The 24,033-nt window shown below is 39.8% G+C and overlaps 1 protein-coding gene across 6 annotated transcripts in view; it reads left to right on the plus strand.

Annotated features, from left to right (window-relative positions):
- NCKAP5 (NCK associated protein 5) overlaps positions 1-24,033 on the plus strand; it is a 1,181,736-nt gene that overhangs the window by 301,366 nt on the left and 856,337 nt on the right. The window contains exon 1 of one of the 6 annotated variants that reach the window (XM_066233490.1): positions 20,683-20,809. The exons of the other annotated variants lie outside the window; for them this stretch is intronic. The gene's annotated coding sequence lies outside the window, so the exon portion shown is untranslated. Of the gene's footprint in view, positions 1-20,682; positions 20,810-24,033 lie in introns of those variants that run through there. 6 annotated transcript variants of the gene reach the window in all.

Below are 24,033 nucleotides of genomic sequence, written 5' to 3' on the forward strand. Positions count from 1 at the left end.
TTTGATTTCTGATTATTAATTTTATATCCTGCCACCATGCTGATTTCATTTATCAGGTCCAGTAGTTTTTTGACTGAGACTTTAGGGTTTTCTATATACAATATCATATCATCTGCAAATTAATGATAGTTTTACTTCATATTTTCCAATTTGGATGCCTTTTATTTCTTTTTCTTGTCTGATTGCTGTTGCTAGGACTTCTAGAACTATGTTGAATAAGAGGGGTGAAAGGGGGCACCCCTTAAGGGGATTACTTTTCATTTTTGTCCATTGAGTATGATGTTGGCTGTGGGTTTGTCATAGATGGCCTTTATCATGTTGAAGTATGTTCCCTGTATTTTCATTTTGCTGAGAGTTTTGATCATGAATGGGTGCTGGATTTTCTCAAATACTTTTTCTACATCTACTGAAATTATTATGTGGTTTTTCTCCTTCCTTTTATTTTTGTTTAATTTGTGAACATTGTACCAGCCTTGCCTCCCCAGAATAAATCCCACTTGATCATGATTATGATTTTTTTTATGTGTTGCTGGTTCCAGTTTGCTAATATTTTGTTGAGGATTTTAGCATCTAGATTCATCAGGAATATTGGTCTATAATTTTCTTTTTTTGTGTTGCCTTTACCTAGTTTTGGAATCAGAGTTATGCTTGCCACATAAAAGGAACTTGGAAGTCTTCCTTCCTCTTGAATTTTTTGAAATAGCTTTAGAAGGATAGGAGTTAGTTCTTTGAATATTTGGTAGAATTCACTTGTGAAGCCATTGGGCCCTGGGCTTTTTTTTGTTGGTAGTTGTTTGATAACTGTTTTGATCTCATTTGTTATAATCGGTCTGTTTAAGTTTTCTGATTCTTCCAGATTGATTTTGAAAATATTATATGTTTCAAGGAATTTGTCCATTTCATCTAGGTTATCTAATTTTTTGACATACAGTTCTTTATAGTATTTTATTATAATCCTTTGTATTTCTGTTGTGTCAGTTGTTATTTCTCCACTCTCATTTCTAATTTTATTTATTTGAGTCCTCTCTCTTTTTTTCTTGGTGAGCCTGTCTAAAGGTTCATCAATCTTATTTACCATTTCAGAGAGCCAGCTTCTGGTTCCATTGATCCCTCTGTATTGTTTCTTTAGCCTCTATGTCATTTATTTCTGCTCTGATCTTTATTATTTTTTTCCTTCTACTACCTCTGGGCTTTACTTGTTGTTCTTTTTCCAGTTCTTTTAGATGCAGAGTTAAGTTGTTTATTTGAGCTTTTTCTATCTTCTTAAGATATGCCTGTATTACTGTGAACTTTCCTCTCAGGACTGCTTTTGCTGTGTCTAATAAATTTTGAGTTGTTATATACTCATTATCATTCATTTCTAGCTTTTAAAAAATTTGTTCTTTGATCTCATTGTTAACCCATTTTTTATTTAATAACATGCTATTTAGTTTCCAAGTGTTTGAGTATTTTTCAGTTTTTCTATTGTGGTTTATTTCTAGTTTCAAGCCATTGTGATTAGAGAAAATGCTTGATATGATTTCAATCTTCTGAAATTTGTTGAGACCGCTTTTGTGTCCTAACATGTGGTCTATCCTAGAGAATGTACCATGAGCATTTGAAAAGAATGTATATTCTGCTGCTTTAGGGTGAAAGGTTCTGAAGATATCTATTAAATTGAGTTGATCTAGTGTGTCCTTTAAGTCTGTTGTTTCTTTGTTAATTTTCTTTCTTTAGGATCAATCTAGCGATGTTAGTGAGTATTGAAATCTCTACTATTATGGTACTGTTGTTGATCTCATCCTTTAAATCCATCAAAGTCTGCTTTATATATTTAGGTGCTCCTATATAACCTGCGTAGATATTTATAATGGTTATATCTTCCTGTTGCTTTGCTCCCTTTATTATTATGTAGTGGCTTTCTTTATCTCTTACTGTAGCCTTTGTTTTAAAGTCCATTTTGTCTGATATAAGTATTGCTACTACAGCTTTTTTCATTTCCATTTGCATGAAATATTTTTTCCTATCATTTTATCTTCAGTCTATGTGCTTCTTTTGTTTTAAGGTATGTCTCTTGTAGACAGCATATGTATGGGTCCTGTTTTCTTATCCACGGAGCTACCCTATGTCTTTTGATCGGATCATTTAATACATTTACATTTAAGGTTATTATTTATATGTAGTTGTTTATTGCCATTTTACTCTTTAAAGCTGTATTCCTCTTTTGCTATATACTTTCCCACTGTTGATCTGTTTACATCAGGCCCCTTAACATTTTTTTGCAGCATTGGTTTGGTTTTAGTGAATTTGTTGAGTTTATTTTTTGTCTGGGAAGCTTTTTATTTTTCCTTCAATTTTAAATGATATCCTTGCTGGATAAAGTAGTCTTGGTTGTAGGCTCTTGTTCTGCATTACTTTGAATATTTCTTGCCATTTCCTTCTGGCCTCAAGTGTTTCTATTGAGAAATCAGATGTCATCCTTATGGGGGCTCCTTTGTAGGTGATAGCCTTTTTTTCTTTAGTAGCTTTTAATATTTTCTCTTTATCACTTAGCTCTGGTATTTTAATTATGATGTGTGTTGGTGTAGATTTCTTTAGATTTCTCTTTAATGGAGTTCTCTGTGCTTCATGTACTTGTGAGATGTTTTCCTGCCTTAATTTAGGGAATTGTTCAGCTATGATATGTTTGAACAAAGTCTCTATTCCTTGTTCTTTCTCTTCTTCTTCAGGAACCCCTATGATGTGGATGTTATCTCTCTTCGTGTTGTCACAGAGCTCTCTTAGAGTTTTCTCAGACTTTTTGAGTCTCTTTTTTTTTTCTGCTCTGCTTTCGTGCCTTCATTTATCTTTCCTCTAACTCGCTGATTTGATTCTCAGCTTCATCCATCCTGCCTTTAATTCCTTCCATTATGGTCTTCATTTCTGATATTGTATTTGTCATTTCTGACTGGTTCTTTTTTATTATTTCAATGTCCTTATTTATATGTGCTATCTTCTTATTTAGGTGTTCGTAATGACCATCTATTGTTGTTCTAAGATCTTTGAGCATCCTAAAAATCATTATTTTAAACTCTGCATCCAGTAATTTGGTTATATGTGACTCATTCTGGTCCTTTTCTGGGGATTTCTCTTGATTCATTTGGGTTGCATTTCTCTGCCTTTTCATTTTGTCTGTGTATAAGAAGGTTTTTGCCACTGTAGTCCAATTGGTATGGCCTCTGTGTTTTCAGGCGTGGTCTGTCTGCAAGCCTGCCACCCTGTCTGCCGCTGATGCCTAGGGCGTTTGGGTATGGGCGTTTCAGTGCCAGCCCCAGTGTGGCTGTCGGCTCTTGCTGTGGTTTCCGCCTCTCCACGGGAGGGGCTGTGTTCACGTGCCTTGGTCTATAGGCCTCAGCAGCCTCAGCCTTCGCCTCCCCCCCACAGGTGGGGTTATGTGTTGCGCCGAGGCCTCAAGCCTCTGCACCGTAGGCAGGGGTGAGCAGCTTTGCTCAGCTGTGGGTCTCAGCCTGTTCTGGGCTTTTGCCCCGCCACCATGGGAGGAGCCTGCTCGCGCATTGTGCCATAATCCTCTGTTTCTCTGGCCGGGAGAGGCTGCACTTCTGCACCCTGGCAGGTCTCCACCTTTTCCAGTGTTCCTGCCCTTCTCCCACAGGCTAGATTGCAGGCTGGCTGCAGCTGGGCCTGACCACTTTCGCACATCTCCTCCGCCCCCACTGGGCAAGACTGAGCTCACAACTGGGCTTCAATCTTGGCCAGCTGGCTTCCACCCTTGCCGACAGAACCACACTTCTGCCCTTGGGTGAGCCGTCAGCCGTGTGGATGGTGGCACTGCAGCTCAGACCCTAACACTCACTTGTAGTCCTGAAAGCTCCCTCCTTCTAAGCGACTCTGCTCTGAGTGCCACAGGAGAGCTTGTTTGGCTGGTGTCCTGCTTCCCTTTGCTGGTATTTGCTGTTTCCAGGGGAAATATTCACTTCAGATTTGGGGAGTGTCTCGTCCCAGAGGTTAGGGTGGCTGTCCTTCAAAGTGTTTCTCCCTGTGCCGCCTAGATTACACTCTCTTCCTGCTATTCCGGTCCTCTCCTCTCTCCCTGACCCCTGGAACCCCAGGTGAGTGGTTGCTAGAGAGGTTTTCTGCGCGGTCCCTTTAAGAAGAATCCTGGGTCTGCAAAATGAGTCTCTTTCTCACAAACAGTATTCTGTCTTGTTTCGCAGCTAAAAACTGTCCGTACGCCTCTTCTAGGCTCTGGGGCTGCAGGCTGGGGCTTTGTTCCTGGGACTCAGGACCCTCCCCTCTCTGCTAAACTCACTTTTTGCCACGTGAGTCTCTTCCGGCTGCCATTCGCTCCGGTGAGCTGGGCACTCTCCGCGTTTCCGCTTTTCCTACCAGTCTCAATGTGGCTTCTTCAGTGCTCCTTGGTTGAAGAGTCCTTTTAGTTTAGTCTAAAGTTGGTTTTTCCAGATGATGGTTCTTAAAATTAAGTTGTATCCACTTTGGTTCTGGGAGGTGGAAGATGGTACGACCACCTACTCCATCGCCATCTTGCCACTCCTCCAGTCTGTGTTTTTAACCACTGTATTTTAGTTCCTGTCTCCCACTCAACTGTGGTCTTCAGTGGGAAACCAAAAGAAACTCCCCTTAAAATCAATTTACCTATAGAATATGATGTATTGATTGATCTATGGTTGACATTTAACTCTCTCTATGTTAATGATTCCTGAAAAGGAGCATTTCCAGATAAATTTGCTTTCTCTCTCTATCAAGCAGAGCCCATCCAGTGAAATGGAGGAAGAGGTAAACATTGAGTTCCCCATGCATACCTTGGGTTTATCTTTGAGAATTTTTGACCTCTTAAGTCTAACAAATTTTTAGTAGGTATTTTTGGAATCTTTCTTTCATTCCAAGTGTTAAAGTATCTAGAACAATGTATTTAAAGTATCTAGAACAATGAGAGAATACTTTGTTATAGAAGCCATATATAAATATTTATACACTGATACTAACCTTTTTTTGGCTACACAAACTGTATTCCACCTTGGGCTCTATTAGGAGTTGCACATCCATAAATGTCCCTACCACTCAAACCAGACATCCTTGAGCCTTAGAGACTTAAAGATGTTAGATGCACTAGTAGCTCCAAAGCACTTATAGAACAATTTTATTAAGACTTGGGTTTCTGGGATAGTTTTTATTTTATCATTCAGCTATTATCTTTAATCTGCCACTCACTCAAAGGTCTTTGTTCGCCTTAGTTCAATCTCTCCCTTCTGGGCTATCATTCTTCTGTTGAGCACCTTTCTACCCAGGCAGATAACAGGATTTGGTAACAGCTCTCAATTGTATCACCACTGAAACCTTTGTGGGTATAGGATTTCTTTGTGGAGGCTGGGATCTGACTGTGAGTTATTTAGGTTATTACTCACTGCCCCTAAAACTAGCCTGACTCTGCAAAATAACTCACTAATTCTTCTAGAGTGAAAACCTCTCGTGTTCATCAACACACATGTAAGTAATCTGAGAGCTCCTGGTCTATCATATAAAACCATTTAGTAAAAAGATCCTTGGCCCATAGAAGTACAGGTATGCCTCACTATTTGAAAGTAGAGAATTTCTGTGAAAACTTTTCTAAGTCAAAAGGGCATAAAGCAAAGAAGCAGTGGCCATTATGTCTCTATTTTGTTCTCTACTAATGAAATACTTAATTACATCCAGTTTTGCACTTAGTATAACACTCTTATGAGCTCACAGGCTTATCTGAGACTTTAGGACACACCTTGCTAATGGAAGCGCAAAATAAATCGAGATAAAACCCAGATGCTCACAGACACAATTCAAAGCTCTGGTGCGTGATGCTGAGATGTTGAGTGTGATTCCCAGGGAAGGAGCTTGGTGGGGTCACTCTCGCTGCTGGGGTGCATGCTGCCAGTATAACAGGTCTTGTGAAACAAACAAATGCTGAATGCTATGTATATTTTTATTCATTTTATTTTACTTATATTTTTTAAGTGAGAGGGGGAATACAGAAAGACAGACTCTCACATGCGCCCCAATTGGGATCCCCCCAGCAAACCCGCTGTTGGAGATGCTCTGCCTATCTATAACCATTGCTTGGCAACTGAGCTATTTTTTGCACCTGAGGTGGAGGCTCCATGGAGCCTTTCTCAGAGCCATGGGCCAACTTGCTTGAACCCATTGAGCCATGGCTACAGGAGGAGAAAAGAAAGAGAGAGAGAGGGTAGAGGGAGGAGGAGGGAAGGAGAAGCAAATGGTTGCTTCTGCTGTGTGCCCTGACCAGAATCAAAACCAGGATTTCCACACTTCAGGTTGACATTCTTTCAATGAGCCAGCTGTCCAGGACCCACTGAATGCTATTTTATTTGCCTTTTTTCATTAAAGCAGAAGTTCTCTTTGGATTTCTTTCGGTTAACAGAAACAGTAACTAATGTAGGTCTTTCATAAAAGCAGAGTAGCATAATGCAAACTTTAGAAAAGCAGGGGATACCTGCATCACCTAAACTCAGTGTTCTCAGTTTTTGTTACACTATTGAGAATGTGTGTCCTAAGTAAAGGAATCACACTGGCAGAAAAGCTCGGTTGCTAAAGTTTGAGTATCTGAGAAAGGCTCCCATACTCAGAATGGTGGTCAGGGCTGCTTCTTCCTTGGGAGATACACAAAAGAGAAAATACAACTAGTCAAATAAACAAATATTTCAATTTGCCAAATTAATAACATTTAAATTTCAACAAAATTTTAGATAGCATTTTTGTTTTTTCTTAGGTGATCTCTTTAAAAAATTTTAATAGCTGATCTGCATGGGCAAGTTGTAAAACACATTTTTATATATACTATTTGTTATATTATCCATCCATAGGATATTTGCCACTACATTTTAATGTTCTGATTCTTTAACCCATTAATTCTCCTTTTGGGAATGCAAAATATGGAGAAATCATGTGAATAAAGGTATTCATCACAACAGTGTTTAAAATTCTATACTATAAGAAGAAATTTGAATGCCCAGCTATGTAGAAATGATTACAGAAAATAAAATAGCTCGTCTAACAGATGCATAAAGTGGATAGACTTTTATCATATGATCTATTCAACATAAATGTTTATTGTCTCCTATGTGCCAGGCACTGTTCAGGTTCTGGGACTACACTGATGAGCAAAATAATTACCATTTGCTACTCAGGTCATGAAGCTTACAGTCTGGCAGGAGATTAGATAAATGTTGGTGAAATTAACATTCCACTTTCCTGGCCAGGTACTTAGGGGGCCAGTTTGATTGGTTAAAGATTTGCCTTAAACATGGTAGTTGACAGACTTGTATGGAGCTGAGTCAGTGTGCGGGATAGATAACCTTGATGTGGTATCTAGCTGTGGCTTAGTAGCAACAGTAGGTGATGGGAACACTTGAGCAGCGTGTAGGAAGGGAAGCGTGGCTCTCAAAGCACCCAAGCATTCTCTGCTATTGGGAGATCTGAAATCCTGTGTTTTTCAACTGAGCCGAGTCTTCTGTTGACCTATCTAAATGTTTAGGGTAACAGCATTCTGTTTTTCATGTGTATTTTTTAATCATTACTAGAATAGTGAATGAATAATTTTTATTGTATCTCATGAAACTATAATGATGCTGTTAGTTCTGTGTTACAGATAATGAGGCAGTGTTCATCCTGCCGCTTGACTGTGAACTGTGATGTTCCCTCTTCAAAATTTAATGAGCTCTTGCCGTGACAAAGGGCAACATTTAGGCACTTAAAGAATATTCTCTTTTCAACCTAATTTTCAGATATTGCAGCAAAGGTTAAGAAATGATATAATGATAGATTTCATGATTTGGGGATTTGTTTGGCAAATGTCTGTTTCAGAAGGAAACATATTTTCATTTCCTTTAAACAGGAGCCTCTCTCATGTGGAGATGGTTTTACAAGTTATAAATCACTGACAATCCTTGAGTTCTTGGGTTGTGTCTTCTTAATCTCTATTTTCACATAAATGGACTTGACTCTTCACTTTCACATTGCTTATTTCTTGTTCTAGTGATAAAGCAAATTGGTATTCTCCCCTCACTTCCTTTTTTATTAGCATCATTTCTCCCCTCTACTCCCTGTTTGATGTCGCTGTCATCAGGGAACATTTGCTTCTTAGGTCAGGTATCATTGCTATGTATATAAAATAAAAGAATCCTCTCCTGTGTACACAAGGTACAAGCCTTGCTCTGCTATCAGAAGGGACGCTCAGTAACCAGGTCACCTGGACTCCATGCCTCTGTGATTCCACAGGCACAGTAGAGCAACATGTTAGTGTGCACCAGTGCAGAGACCTCAGCTATCTTTGCAACAAGTTCAGAGTGTTTTCTCCCAGAATGAGTCAGCGAGACAGAAAGGCCTTGTCAAGAAACAGCCTTTAGGGCCTCCAGGCTGTGTACCTTGGAAATAGACCTTTGTTTCCTCTTCCGGCTCCAAGAGGACGGGGGTTGGAGTGGGCAGTGGTGGAAATGTCACATTGACACACACTAAGTCATTTTGTGCTGGAATCAGATGGCACATGCGAGGACAACTGGAAACCACCACTCGCACACAGGAAACGTGGAGAGCGGGACTGGCTAGCTTGGCGAAAAGCCGGCCTCGGTTGATCTTGACCTTCTGGAGAATTATTTTAGTGTTCTAAGGTTTTTTCAAATGCAGTGCTAGTTTCTTGTGTCTGGTTGGGAGCACTTGGGCACCAAAGCAGAACAATTCTCTTCCAAAAAGAAAAAAAGGTTTTGAGATTTTTATCATGATTTTCTCCCTGTTACTGTATGGTATAAGTAAGCACTATTGTTTTTTATGTTTATTTTCAGTTTCCTTACTGTACTTTCTGATTGTCTTTAAAGATTTTGTTATACTTTTTTAATGTTCCAAATATACACTATTCCATGTGAGATTATTATTTTTAAATATTATTTTCTAAAATTTTGTATCATGTCTTTTATTTTCACATCTTATTACATCTGTTAATTGCTCTAAAACAATGTTGAAATGTATAGCAATGATAGAGGATATCCTTATCTTATTTATAACTTTAATGTGAACATGTTCTGTTTAGATTTCTGGTAAATACTTTTCATGCTTAGGAAGCTGCTTTTGATGTTTATTTTACATAAGGTCAAGACTTCCTAAAAAATTATAGTAAAAGATTCTTAGCACCTGATATATTTCTTTATTTTGGTGATATAAATTCAACTGTAATGTTGATTCCTCCTTATATAGCTAAAATAAATATACTTGGTTATAGTTAATTTTATAATAAGACTGAGTAAAATTTGGTAACATTCTATTTAAAATGCATTTAATTTTATAAGTGAGTTAGAGTACCTTTTTTTATGCTTTATCAGACATTAGTATTAGGATATACTGGCTAATGAAGCTAATTGTAAAACTTTTTATTTTCTTCTCTTCTCTAGGTTATTTTAAGTTATATAAATTATATAAGAATTATCTATTTCTTAAAATTTAGAAAAATTGATTGTAATACAATATTTATAATAGCAGTGAGATTTATTTTCTTTGGTTTTCTTCAGTCTTACACTTCTTTTTTTAAAAATTTTAATGGGATGACATTGATAAGTCAGGGTATATATGTTCAGAGAAAACATATCCAGGTTATTTTGACATTTGATTATGCTGCATTCCCATCACCCAAAGGCCAATTATCTTCCATCGCCTTCTAGCTGGTTTTCTTTGTGCCCCTCCCCTCCCCCAAACCCCTCCTTCTCTTACCCCTCCCATTACCACCACACTCTTGTCCATGTCTCTGAGTCTCATCTTTATGTTTCACCTATGTATGGGATCATATAGTTCTTAGTTTTTTCTGATTTACTTATTTTGCTCAGTATAATGTTATCAAGGTCCATCCATGTTGTTGTAAATGATCGATGTCATCATTTCCTATGGCTGAGTAGTATTTCATACTATATATGTACCAAAGCTTTTTTTTTTAATAAATAAATTTTTATTTTACTGGGGGTGACATCAATAAATCAGGGTACATATATTCAGAGAAAACATTTCCAGGTTATCTTGTCATTTAGTTCTGTTGCATACCCATCACCCAAAGAGAGATCGTCCTCCGTCACCCTCTATCCAGTTTTCTTTGTACCCCTCCCCCTCCCCTTCCTCCTCTTCCCCCTTCCCTCCCCCCACCCCCCATAACCACCACACTCCTGTCCATGTCTCTTAGTCTCGCTTTTATGTCCCACCAATTTATGGACTTTTGCAGTTCTTGTTTTTTTCTGATTCGCCTATTTCACTCCGCATAATGTTATCAAGGTTCCACCATTCTGCTGTAAGTGATCTGATGTCATCATTTTTCTAGCTGAATAGTATACCATAGTGTATACGTGCCCCATCTTCTTTATCCAGTCTTTTATTTTTTTTTACAGTGATTCAAAGCCTTTAAGCAAACTCTTGGCCAATACAGCAAGAATCCATAAAAGAGTAGTGTCCTTAACATGTTCACCAAGTCCAAATTGGCCCCATCACCATGCCAAATCCCTGAAAAATGCAACCCAACCACAGTTCAGTCTGTTAGCTACCCTATGTCTTTTGATCGGATCATTTAATACATTTACATTTAAGGTTATTATTGATATGTAGTTGTTTATTGCCATTTTATTCTTTAAAGCTGTATTTCTCTTTTGCTATATTCTTTTTCCCCTTTGATCTGTTTACAACAAGCCCCTTAGTATTTCTTTTAGCACTGGTTTGGTTATAGTTAATTCTTTGAGTGGGTTTTTTTTTGTCTTCAAAGCTTTTTATTTCTACTTCAATTTTAAATGATAGCCTTGCTGGATAATGTAGTTATGGTTGTAGGCTCTTGTTCTGCATTACTTTGAATATTTCTTGCCATTCCCTTCTGGCCTCAAGTGTATCTGTTGAGAAGTCAGAAGTCATTTTTTTGAAGGCTTCTTTGTAGGTGATGGCCTTTTATTCTCTAGCATCTTTTAATATTTTCTCTTATCACTTAGCTTTGTTATTTTAACTATGATGTGTCTTGGTGTAAATTTCTTTGGGTTTTTCTTTAATGGAGTTCTCTGTGCTCCTTGAACTTGTGAGATGTTTTCCTGCCTTAATTTAGGGAATTGTTCAGCTATGATATGTTTGAACAAAGCCTCTACCCCTTGTTCTTTTTCTTCTTCTTCAGAAAGCCCTATGATGCAGATGTTATTTCTCTTCATGTTGTCACAGAGCTCTCTTAGAGTTTCCTCAGACTTTTTGAGTCTCTTTTCTTTTTTCTGCTTTGCTTCTGTCACCTTCATTTATCTTGTCCTCTAACTCGCTAATTCAATTTTCAGCTTCATCCATCCTGCTTTTAATTTCTTCCATTGTGTTCTTCATTTCTGATATTGTATTTGTCATTTCTGACTGATTTTTTTATTATTTTAATGTTCTTTTTTATATTTTCTATCTCTTTACTTAGGTGTTTGTAATGACCACCTGTTGTTTTTGTAAGATCTTTGAGCATCCTAACCATCGTTATTTGAAACTCTGCATCTGGTAATTTGTTTATATGTGACTTATTCAGGTCCTTTTCTGGTGATTTCTCTTGATTCATTTGTGTTGCTTTTCTCTGCCTTCTCATTTAGTCTTTTTATTAGAAGGCTTTGGCCACTGGGGTCCATTGGGTGTGGCCTCAGTGTTCCCTAGGTGTGGTCTGTCTGCAGGCCCACCACCCCCTCTGCTGCTTCTGCCTAGGGCATTCGGGTATGGGCATTGCTGGGGATTCTGCCTGTCCTTCATGGGAGGGGCTGTGATCACGTGCTCAGGTGTACAAGCCTTGGTGGCCTTGGCCTTCGCCCCTCCCCTGTGGATGGGGTTTTGCGCTGCGCCTGGGCCACAAGCCTTGGCCCTGAGGGTAGAAGTGAGCACCTTTGCTCAGCTTTGGATCTCCACCTAATTCTGGGCTTTCACCTTGCCCCTGCAGGAGCCCACTCGCAGAATGGCTGCAAGCCTTGGCTCCACAGTCCTGGCGGGGTTGCGTGCCCACGCTCAGTCACGGGACTTCAGGACTCTGCCTGTTCTGGGCTTTCGCTCCACCCCTGTGGGAGGAGCCAGCTCCCGCATCAGGCTGCAAGCCTCTATTCTGCAGGCTGGCTGAGGCTGTGCTCCTGCACCCTTGCTCAAGGGCAGGTCTCCGCCCCTTCCAGGGCTCCTGCCCTTCCCCCACAGGCTGGATTGCAGGCGGCCCCCAGCTGGGCTTGACCACTTTCATGGGTGCCCTCCGCCCCAGCCCAGCAAGACTGAGCTCACACCTGGGCCTCAGTGGTGGCCAGCCGGCTTCCGTCCATGCTGACGGTACTGCGCTTCCGTGTCCTGCTGCTGCCCACCCTGGAACGAGCCCTCAGCCCTGTGGGTGGGGGCGCTGCAGCTCAGACCCTAAGACTCACTAATGTAGTCCCGAAAGTTCTCTCCTTCTAAGCAACTCTGCTCTAAGTACTGTGGGGAACTTGTTTGGCTGGTGTCCTGCTTCGCTTTGCTGTAATTGCTGTTTCCAGGGGAAATATTCACTTCAGATTTGGGGAGTGACTCAGCCCAGGGGTTAGAGTGGCTGTCTTTTAAAGTGTTTCTCCCTGTGTCTCCTAGATCACACTCTCTTCCCGCTGCTCCAGTCCTCTCCTCTCTTTCTGTCCTCTGGAACTCCGGGTGAGTGGTTGTGAGAGAGGTTTTCTGCGTGGTCCCTTTAAGAAGAATCCTGGGTCTGAGAAATCAGTCTCTTTCTCACAAACAGTATCCTGACTTGTTTCCAGCTAAATACTGTCCATATGCCTCTTCTAGGCTCTGGGGCTGCAGGCTGGGGCTTTGTTCCTGGGATTCTGGACCCTCCCCTCTCTGCTAAACTCACTTCTTGCCACACAATTCTCTCCCCATTCTTATACTTCTTATATTACTTTTAGTCATTTATATTTTGCTTGAAAAGTATCCTGTTCCTAAAGCAATGTCAGTGAGTTGCTTATAATTTTTTCATTTTTTAAACTATTTTTCTACTCACCCAATGTTTTATTTCTTATTTTTCTGTTGTGTACTTTTTTTTCCCTAATCAGGATGCTAGAGGTTGCTTATTTTATTTGTCTTCTTAAATGACCAACTTTTCATTTAATTAATCCTTTGTTTGTTTGCATGCTTACCTTCTTGTTCTGCTATTTTCCCTGCATCTGGAACATCTTCCCTGAGATTTTCAAATGGCTCTCCCTTCCTCATTATAAAAGGCTCAGTTCTCAAATGCTTCTGGGAGAGCTTTTCTGATCACCTTTCCTGACCACCTCCATCCCAGGACACCTATTGCATTGTTCGATTTTATGTTCTTTATAACTTGTGTCACTATCTGAAATCATCTACTTCCTTTTTAAATTTCAAATAACCTTAATTTGCTAGAACCATTTAGGACACAGGAGAAATGAGATTTTACAGAGTTCTCATATACTACACACCTGATTTCCTCTAGGATTAACATCTATCATTAATGTGATACATGGTTCATAACTAATGATACATTAGTATTCATTAAAGATCAAACTTTGTTTAAAGTTTCTTTCTGTTCCAGGATTGCATCCAAAATGCCACATTTACATTTAGTTTTTATGTCTCTTTCGGCCCTCATGGCAACAATAGTTTCTCAATCTTTCCTTATTTTTGATGGCCTTGACAGTTTCGAAAATTATGGGGCAGGTAATTTGTAAGATGCCCCTGTATGGACGCTTGTCTGATTTTTTTCTCATAATTACACTGGGGTTAAGGGTGTTTGGGAGGAAGACCACAAGGTAAAAGTAGCATTTTCATCACATTGTATCAAGGGTAAATACTATCAACAGGACATATCACTGTTGATGTTGATCTTGATCACCTGTGTGTTAGGTTTCTCCACAGTAAAAAAAAGTTGCTATTTCCCCCTCTCTTTCCATAATGTTTTTAAAGAGTAAGGAGTTGTGCTCCTCCTCTTTCTTAAGGGTGGAATACCTATATGAATTATCCATTTTTGTCCATCTATTATTGGTTATCATTGAAGAGTAGCAAAATATAAACAACAACAAAAAACAACTGCTTACTATTCAATAACTGTTCATTGAATCAATTAATGTACAAATTAATTACTATCCAATATATTTTTGGTTTTTAATGTTTTCTTTTTGTTACTTTTTTTAAGTTATTTAATTTTTAGGTTGAATATTTAATTTATTTTAATATTTCTTTTTAGTTTTCTTTTTATTATTTTTCCTAACTATAGAACTTGACAATCTCGGCCTTCTGCTTGATGAATTAGGCCATTTACATTGTTTGTAATTACTCATATTTGTGTTTACTTATACAGACCTGTCTGGGCTTTCTATTTTCTCTGTTGTTTCTTTTCTTTTTCACCAACCCTGCTTTTTAAATAATTGCTTACTCCCATAATTTTTGTTATACACTGTTTCTTATCTTTTGGTAATTGCTATTCAACCTCTAACTGCATACTTGACTTAGCAAAGTGTAAAATTAACCTCCCTACCCTTTTCCAAAAACCTTGGATCTTTGAGTCCTATTATGTTCTTCTCTCTTAACCTATTGACATCCACTACAGTAAAGTCATGGAGCACTTTTGACCGGTCACAGGAAAGCAACAAAAGATGACAAAAGTGTGAAATCTGCACCAAATAAAAGAAAAACCCTCCAAGTTTCTGTAGGATGATGTGGCAGCATCTGCACATGTGCAGATGATGATGTAACACTGTGTATACAGCGGAGCAGCCCACAGCCATGCCAGTCAAGATGTGGATGGTACAGAGGAAAGTTCAGTGTGTTCTGTGGCTCACTAAATTCGAATCCATGAACAAAGTGCAACCTCAATATCGGCGCATTTATAATGAAGCGCCACCACATAGGAATAACATTACTCGGTGGGATAAGCAGTTGAAGGAAACCGGCAGTTTGGTGGAGAAACCCTGTACTGGTTCTGGTAGGCCATCAGTCAGTGATGAGTCTGTAGAGGCTATACGGGATAGCTACCTAAGGAGCCCTAAAAAATCTGTGCATGAGCCCACGTCGAACTGCACTGAATAGATATGAAACTGGGAGAGTTTTCCTTCTATTTGGTGCAGATTTCACATTTCTATCATCTTTTGTTGCTTTCCTGTGACCGGTCAAAAGTGCACCATGACTTTACGGACACACTGTATTTTCACTCTCAAAATCTGTCTTTGTTTTCTCTGGGAAGATTTGGATTTAATTTGTCTTAATTACTCACAATGATCCCATGTCTTTGTGTTCCATCCCTTTTTCTCTTGCAGCTTTCAAAATTATTTCTCTGTCTTTGTCTTTGCACAGTTGCACTGTTGGGTGGGTGTGCATCTCTGAGTTTCTCCTACTTGGAGTTCATTCACCTTCTTGGGTGGAGAGATTACTGGGTTTCATCTAATTTTAGCAGGTTTTGGTGATTATTTTTTAAATATCTTTTATTCCTCTTTTTCTCCACTCTCCTTGTGATCAGGACCAGATCCATGGGCAGGCAGCCAGTGCAATCATACAGTTCTGTTTATTTTCTTCTGAGTTAAGCTGCATCTGAGTCTTGATATGAAGTATTCTCAATTGTACTTATTCTAGATAACTGGTACTTTGTAATTTTATTACATTTCTGATCCTTGATTCAGTTAAAATATTTTTTTTATTTTGTTTTTTCTTCATTCACTTCAAGGATTTTTTGTGTTTTTTGTGTGGTCACATACATAATCATTTTCTGTAAATGTATATTCCATGGTCATTAGAAAAAACCTAATGTATTTTCTATTCATAGCATACAATTTATCTACTTTTATACATACAAATGAAAATTGTTTTCAGTCTCCTCTGACTCACCACTGAAAATATTTAGAATATTGTTTGCAAACACATATTTGCCATTACATTATACCCCTTCTGTTTCAGAAAAGAAAGCTCTTTAACCTTTATATTATTGGAATTCACTGTATATTGTTGTCAGCCATTTAGGTTTCACTTTAACTTTTAGTTATTCTTTGCTTTTTTTTTTTATTGGTTTACCCTTTCTCCTTTTTGCCACAGGGCATTAGTTTCCACTACCCTCTAGTCCTGAAATGCTCTCTTCTATAAAATCTCTTATTCTCTTATTATCTGATACAGTCTCTATGCTGACAGCTTTCCTAATTATTTTACGAAGAGGAATGAATACATACTGATTCGTAACTTGTTTCACCCCAGACAAGTATGACCAAATACCAACTTCATTTCTACATAGGTATTTTATTAGACCTCTCAAACCCCTCATTCCAAAGATACTTGCTCTTCTGCCAACTGATGTTTCAGTTGTACACCTAAAACTGAGGTGCCATCCCAGGTTCAGTGCCCTACTCAAGGATGTGCTAGGAACAGAGGCTGGTAACTAACCATGTGCACAGAGGGATCCCCATGCCCTCTGACTGTGCCCTTTGAAGTGGATCTTGGCATTTTATAAAGCTTCCTTGTAGGAAAACCATTGAATCATTGAACTCATTTGAAGTTTTAAAACATTTTATGGCTTCCTCGACTATGAAGTAAAACTTCACAAGGCTTTGAAAACATAAATTACAATAATGCCTTTCATTTTTCCTGGTCTAAATGCTTTGCATTGTAGGGATGTTTTTATTTGTATGATTCTTGTATCAAATGTTTCTATGAAGGTCTGTTCCCTCTCATCCCAGGCTTAAACAAATTCTAAAACAGTCACTTTCAAACTGTCACGTGATCAGAACCAACAGAGATTTTATGCAAGTGCAGATTCTGATTCCGGAGGTCTGTGGTGGGTCAGGTTTGAACATTTCTAACACGTTCCAGTGCTGCCATATGGCTGCTCCTGTGCACCACACTTTGAGTGGCAAGGCTATAAAGTCCTAGATTTTTAAAAAATTTGTTTTTGGATATAGTTGTTGAGCCCCTCAGAAAAACAATCTCTATATGATGGATACATTTCAATTTTTTTACAAAATTTTCACCCACCTTGAAACCCAAATTACTTAATAAAACTGGCTACAAAATGATATTTGTTTTTAAAAATTCAACTGAATTCCTAAGAATTGGAATTTGTTGGCCTTGCTATGATGCAGAAACATTTATCATGTAATATGAAGTCATTTCCAAAGATGTTGCAACGTGATCTGAGTAATAACAAGTCGCCTGAGCAACCCATGGTCTGTCATGATGATCCTGGGTTTAGCATGGAAAGTCATTGTTCTCAGGACACCCTCAGTCCTGGGCAGACTGGTTCTGTGAACAATATTAAAATTACCGTATTTTTCGCTCCATAAGACACACTTTCTTCCTCCCAAAAGTGGAGGGAGAAATGCCCATGCATCTTATGGAGAGAAAAATACAGTATTTTATTAAATATTTTAACACACCATTTGGTTCAGAATATTTTTTTTCTTATTTTCCTCCTTAAAACCCTAGGTGTGTCTTATGGTCAGGTGTGTCTTATGGGACAAAATATTCGGTACCCTTCTGTGACCTTGGACACAGTCTTTGTCCTCAAAGTGACTTTTAAGAGGTACAGTACTCCTTGATACACATGAGTTTCAGACTGTACCTTGAACAACTGATCACTTTTAGGTAGGGCAGGCTTTAATCCTGATGGTGGGGTGAGTGCCTATCCAGGGTCACACACAACGGAGTGAGGCTTCCGTTTCCTTACCTATACTCTGCCTTTGTGATGGGTACATAGTGACACTTGCTTTCTAAAATAGAAGAGTATTTGCCCTGGCCGGTTGGCTCAGTGGTAGAGCATTGGCCTAGCGTGCGGAGGACCTGGGTTCGATTTCCGGCCAGGGCACATAGGAGAAGCGCCCATTTGCTTCTCCACCCCTCCGCCGTGCTTTCCTCTCTGTCTCTCTCTTCCCCTCCCGCAGCCAAGACTCCATTGGAGCAAAGATGGCCCGGGTGCTGGGGATGGTTCTGTGGCCTCTGCTTCAGGCGCTAGAGTGGCTCTGGTCGCAACATGGCGACTCCCAGGATGGGCAGAGCATCGCCCCCTGGTGGGCAGAGCATTGCCCCTGGTGGGCGTGCCGGGTGGATCCTGGTCGGGTACATGCGGGAGTCTGTCTGACTGTCTCTCCCTGTTTCCAGCTTCAGAAAAGTGAAAAAAATAAATAAATAAAATAAATAAAATAGAAGAGTATTCAACTGGCTTATGGGCAATTTGGAACTTCTCTTTAGGAGGACTTGTTAAAAATAAAAAAGACAGAACGTTTCTTATATTTTGAAAAGCTGGGTACAAAACTGATACCTGTATATGTTTTAAATATTATGTCTTTTGAAAACTGAAGTTCTTTATGATTTACATCTGAAAATATTAGTCATATTTGCTCATTATTTTCCTTAGAATATTAGTTTGTTATCTTACCACTCATAATAGTAATTATAGTGTTTGAAAAAAATTACCTTACATGTGCTAAAATTTACTAAAATTGCTTTTAAAAACAAATGAAGGTCATGCAGCACCTCTTCCTTCTAGAGGGATTACAAGATAATCAACACAATCTATTCTAATTGAATCTAGAAGTTCCTGGGCATTTAGCAATTAGTAGTAACAACCATTCCATTAATAATGGATAATATTCCTAATGCATAATGTGCATAATGTGTTATGTGTTATTAAGCAAAGGTTCTGAAAAAACCAGGACTTGAAAAAAAGAACAAGATTGAGTGTGGTAAGACTTCTTTTTCATTTTTGATGACTCAATATGCAATGCAAATGCAGATTTATAAAGGCTGAAATCAGACCAGGTTTCCAGGATGTGCGAGAGGGGTCTGGAGCTGTGCTCTGCTCATTATAATCACTGACTGACTAAAAAAATATCTTCAGCCACAAACCAAGTAGTAGGTATTAGATATGGGTCATCAGATTCAATTGGAATGGTGGTAATGTCAGTTAGTATTTGTCAAAACTCTAAATACCTTGCAGTAAAATATTGCAGCAGACTGTAAGTGCCCACCTTGGAAACACTAGGGAAGTGTCCAAGTGGAACTGGAAGACTGCCTGAGAAGCTAATAGAGCTGCTTCCATGCAGGGATGCTCTGGAGCTTGGAAGGCATCCGAAATTAGATGTACTGAGACCCCCAGGCTGTGTTTTGCAATTCAAATAGCCTGGTGCTTCTCCTCCAAGGCTGCCTCTTAGGCTCCCCTATGGTGGGGTTCTTTGAATGTTCACACGTAAATAGGGTGGGGGGCTTTGTTCTCTGGAGCTTGAAGCTGAAGTCAGTTTTGGTAGGAAAGGGATTGCATGGGCTGCACTTTGGTGGTAAACTTAGACTTTGAAAAAAAACCCAAGGTGAGTAGCTTTTGAGGCTTCTGATCACAGATGGAGTTGAAGACTATGGTTTGCAATTGCTCAGGGGCTCTGCCAGTCTGTTTATATTATTTAAAAGAGCCATCAGCTGTTCATTAAGTGTCAGGAGACTTTGTGTTGGAAAGTCACAGAAAGATTAGAAGGGTATATGGCAGACCCCTGATTACCTGTGCCCAAGTCACTTTGCCGCCCCCCATTAATTCTTTTTGTCAGGGAGGACTATTACTCTGTTACCTGAATTCTTCTTTCCCTGGTCTTGAAAATGAGTTTCAGGTAACTGTCTTTACTCACTAGGTTTATCTGCTATTTCAAAGATCTGTGGTATCAGCCATGTTTGTAACACCAGAGATCTAAAGGCTACAGTTAGCTTTCTCTCTCTCTCTTTTTTAACTTTCTTTTTTTTTTTTTTTCCTTAAAGTGAGAGGAGGGGAACTAGAGAGAGACAGACTTCTACATGTGTCCCAACTGGGATCCACCTAGCCACCCCTGTCTGGGGCCAATGCTTGAATCAACTGAGCTATCCTCAGTGCCCGAGGCTGATGCTCACTCGAACCAATTGAGCCACTAGCTGCGGGAGGAGGAGAGAGAGAGAAGGGGGAGGGGGAAGGAAATAGAAGCAGGTGGTTGCTTCTCATGTGTGCCCTGAGTGGGGATTGAACCTGGGACTTCTGCACACTGGGCTGACTCTTTATGCACTGAGCAAACCAGCCAGGGACTAGCTTTCCCTTTTGAGACATCTTTGTTCAAATATTTGGTCTTAGAAAATGCTATTGGTACATCATTAAGGGAAAAAAATAAATACCTGCCCTCTTTGGTTTAATATTTTGCAGTTTGCCTGTGATGCGTGTGTAAATAATCTTGTTAGTCTGTAGAAATATAAAGCTCCCTATGTTGAGTCTAAGTTTGTTGAAGACAGAGTCTATGTATTTGTTCTTCTGTGTCTTTCCAGATCTAGCTTGGCTCATTCGGTGTGACTGCCGTCATCTTTGGAAATTCTTGGTTCAATTCACTCCATCTCTCAGCCGCTCATCTTGTATGGAAGACCCCCCTGTATGCTGTGCTCCAGCAACATAGCACATACCATGTCTGTCTGTCCAGCTAGATTTAGGGGATCAGATTTTTTTATTTCTGTATTCCTAGTGCCAAATGCAGTAGGCACTCAACACAGGTTGGAAGAAATGAGTGAATGGAAGGCACTCAATAAAGGTTAGTTGAGTTGAATTGAATAGAGCAGGCACACCCTCTAGCTATCAGTGGGGTGGGATTTAGTACAGGTGATGTAATGTAACTTGACAAGGTAGTTAAATATTGACAGACAGGAGGGAAGCATACTGCACTGTTCAGAAAGAGAAAAGGGAGGTCTGATTGTGGCTGTCAGATCAGAGGGCTGAAGCGTTAAGGGGCCAAATTGGGAGGCTGAAGTGGTCCTGAGGACCCACGAAGGTTATTCGCTGGTCCACTTAGCTGCTGCTGCAGTGGAGGTAAGGATTGGAGCCTGGCTGGGGAGCTGATGGATTGTGATGTGAGTAAATGCAGACTCCAAGCCTGTGGCCTGGAGATGGCTGGCATTCCGGACGCTCTCTGCTGGCTGCCCATTCATGTACAGGTCAGGCTGCTCCTCCTTTAGGGCAAGAAGCATGAGTTCTATTTGAATCTGTATCCTCTCTCCCCACCTTACCACTCTCCCAAGTGATTTCTGCTTTAATATAACTGTTTAAAGTGATTGGGGTTGGATTCTGGTGCATGCATTTTGAATGCTTACTTGAGGTATTTGTTCATACGATTCATTTGTAAGTAATCTTTGATGCTAACGATTAGAGACATGCATAGCAATAGAATTAGGATGTCATAAACATGTTCAGTGCTACCTGGCTGCTGCTTTATGCATGGGTGGAATGAGGAGGGAGAGGTACATTAGGCAATGTTTATAGCTCTAATATTGAATGAGGGAGCAAGCTGAGGTGAGTTCAAGGAGAATATTGGGTAAGTGAGAAAATGCCAACAGACAGCAGACTGAGAAATGATTTAGGCAGGTCCAGCTTTGCATTTACAAAAGAACACATGTCACCTTGAGGAAAAAAGGCCCCATTTGACTTTAGAAAGACAGTTTAATCATCTGGCATGTGTCAAATTAGCTTTTAAGAAAAGCAAGCAAGCTAGTGTCTTGGTTAAATTACATAGTCACATGCAGCAATAAGAAATGGACAAGGCAAGTAGTCTCAAGTTCCTTTACTTGGATTTTAGAGAAGGAGAAAATGGTGGGTGATTGACACGGGTTCCCATCTCAGCTTAGCAAGTAGTTAGTTAAGACAGCCTATGAGCCTGTATTTCTTCACCTGTGAAATGAGCAGAATGAAACCTGCTGGCAGGTTGCTGTGAGGCTTGAATAGGATAATAGAGATACAAAGCACACTGGAATTTGCCTGGCTAGAGCAGATCCCTCCCACTAATTGTTCCTTGTTGTCCCCAATTTTAAAAAGTTACTTAGTTTTTTATTTCTTTAAATAAAATATTTATTGAGATACAGTTCACAAATGTAATACCCACTTATTTAAAGTGTACTATTCAATGGTTTTTAGGATATTTGTGTAGTTGCACAACCATCAGCACAATTTTGGAACATTTTCACCATCACAAAAAGAAACTTCAGACCCATAGTGGCCATTCCCTATTTCCTCCCAATGTCACCAGTCTTCACAACATCAATCTGCTTTCTGTCTCCATAGATTTTGCCTATTCTGAGTACTTTATATAAGTGGAAATTATACAATATGTGATCATTTGTCACTGGCATCTCACCATGATATTTTCAAGGTTTATGCATGCTATAGTATATATATATATCAATACTTTATTATTATTATTATTATTATTATTATTTTGTACTTTTTCTGAAGCTGGAAACGGGGAGAGACAGTCAGACAGACTCCCGCATGTGCCCGACCGGGATCCACCTGGCACGCCCACCAGGGGCAGCGCTCTGCCCACCAGGGGGTGATGCTCTGCCCCTCCGGGGCGTCGCTCTGCCGCGACCAGAGCCACTCTAGCACCTGGGGCAGAGGCCAAGGAGCCATCCCCAGCGCCCGGGCCATCCTTGCTCCAATGGAGCCTTGGCTACGGGAGGGGAAGAGAGAGACAGAGAGGAAGGAAGGGGGGCGGGGTGGAGAAGCAAATGGGCGCTTCTCCTATGTGCCCTGGCCGGGAATCGAACCCGGGTCCCCCGCACGCCAGGCTGACGCTCTACCGCTGAGCCAACAGGCCAGGGCCTCAATACTTTATATTTTAAAATTATCAAATAATATTCTACTATATCAATATAAAATTTTTATTTATCCCTTTATTAGTTGATGGAAATTTAGGTTGTTGATACTTTTGAACTACTATGAATAATAATACTATAAAATTCACATACAAGTTTTTATGTGGACAAATATGTCTATCTTATCTTTTTAATATAATTATGAAACTAGATTCTCCTACTCCATCTTTCTGAGAAGTTATAAGACATCATATTAGAAAATGGGAGAGTCCACATTTTACCTCGTGAAACTGAAGAAAATAACAAACTGGCCAGCACTCTTCTTCAGAATATTGCGGTGGAACAAGTGGTCTTTGGCAATGTGTAAAGTCTTGTGCAAGTGTAGATAACAGCAGCCGCCTCCTGTACTAGCTTTTGTGAACTTATGTATGTCTTTACTTCCATAATCACTGTAGGATCAAGCATGTGTCTTGCATGCATGTAAATACTATGTTTTTTTATTTGTTCTTTGCAGAAATAAACATGAGTGGTTTTACGGATTAGGAAAATAGAACCAGCATATGGAAGAGAAGGAGATGCTAAGTCAAACATTTGAATGGTCCAGGAAAATGAGATAACTGCATGAAATGGGTGGCTACCTGAAGCACCAGTAGCCTGGGTCACCGAGACATTAGGGAATGATGATGGCTATGGCAAACTAGAGAGTACAGTCATCGCCACTTAATGACAGGGATGAGTTCTGAGAAATGCATTGTTAAGCAGTTTTGCCATTGTGCACACACCATAGAGTACATTTACACAAACTTCGATGGTACAGCCTACTACTCACGAGGCTATATGGTGTACCACCATGGTATATGCAGTCCATCATTAACCAAAATGTCCTTATGTGGTATATGACAATACATGGCCCGTCTAGAAGGGGCTGAAAATGTTGGAATTCTAGCTGAGTGTGGCCATGTAGGTTATATGAGCTCATACAACATCTTCTAATTTTCCAAGGTGATTAATTTTAATTTCTTTTAATCCACTTCGTGGGCCAAATACACTATGCTTAGGAAGCACATTTATCCTGCTGGAGATCAGTCTGTAACCTTTCAGGTGGAGTAAATCGTGTTACTTGGTGACCACACATTTTGGGGCCAGTTCCAGGGTTGTCCTTATACTAGGGGTCCCCAAACTACGGCCTGCGGGCCACATGTGGCCCCCTGAGGCCATTTATCCGGCCCCTGCCGCACTTCTGGAAGGGGCACCTCTTTCATTGGTGGTCAGTGAGAGGAGCATAGTTCCCATTGAAATATTGGTCAGTTTGTTAATTTAAATTTACTTGTTCTTTATTTTAAATATTGTATTCCCGTTTTGTTTTTTTACTTTAAAATAAGATATGTGCAGTGTGCATAGGGATTTGTTCATAGTTTTTTTTTATAGTCCGGCCCTCCAACGGTC

The sequence above is a fragment of the Saccopteryx bilineata genome, chromosome 5, assembly GCF_036850765.1.
Source record: "Saccopteryx bilineata isolate mSacBil1 chromosome 5, mSacBil1_pri_phased_curated, whole genome shotgun sequence".
NCBI lineage: Eukaryota > Metazoa > Chordata > Mammalia > Chiroptera > Emballonuridae > Saccopteryx > Saccopteryx bilineata.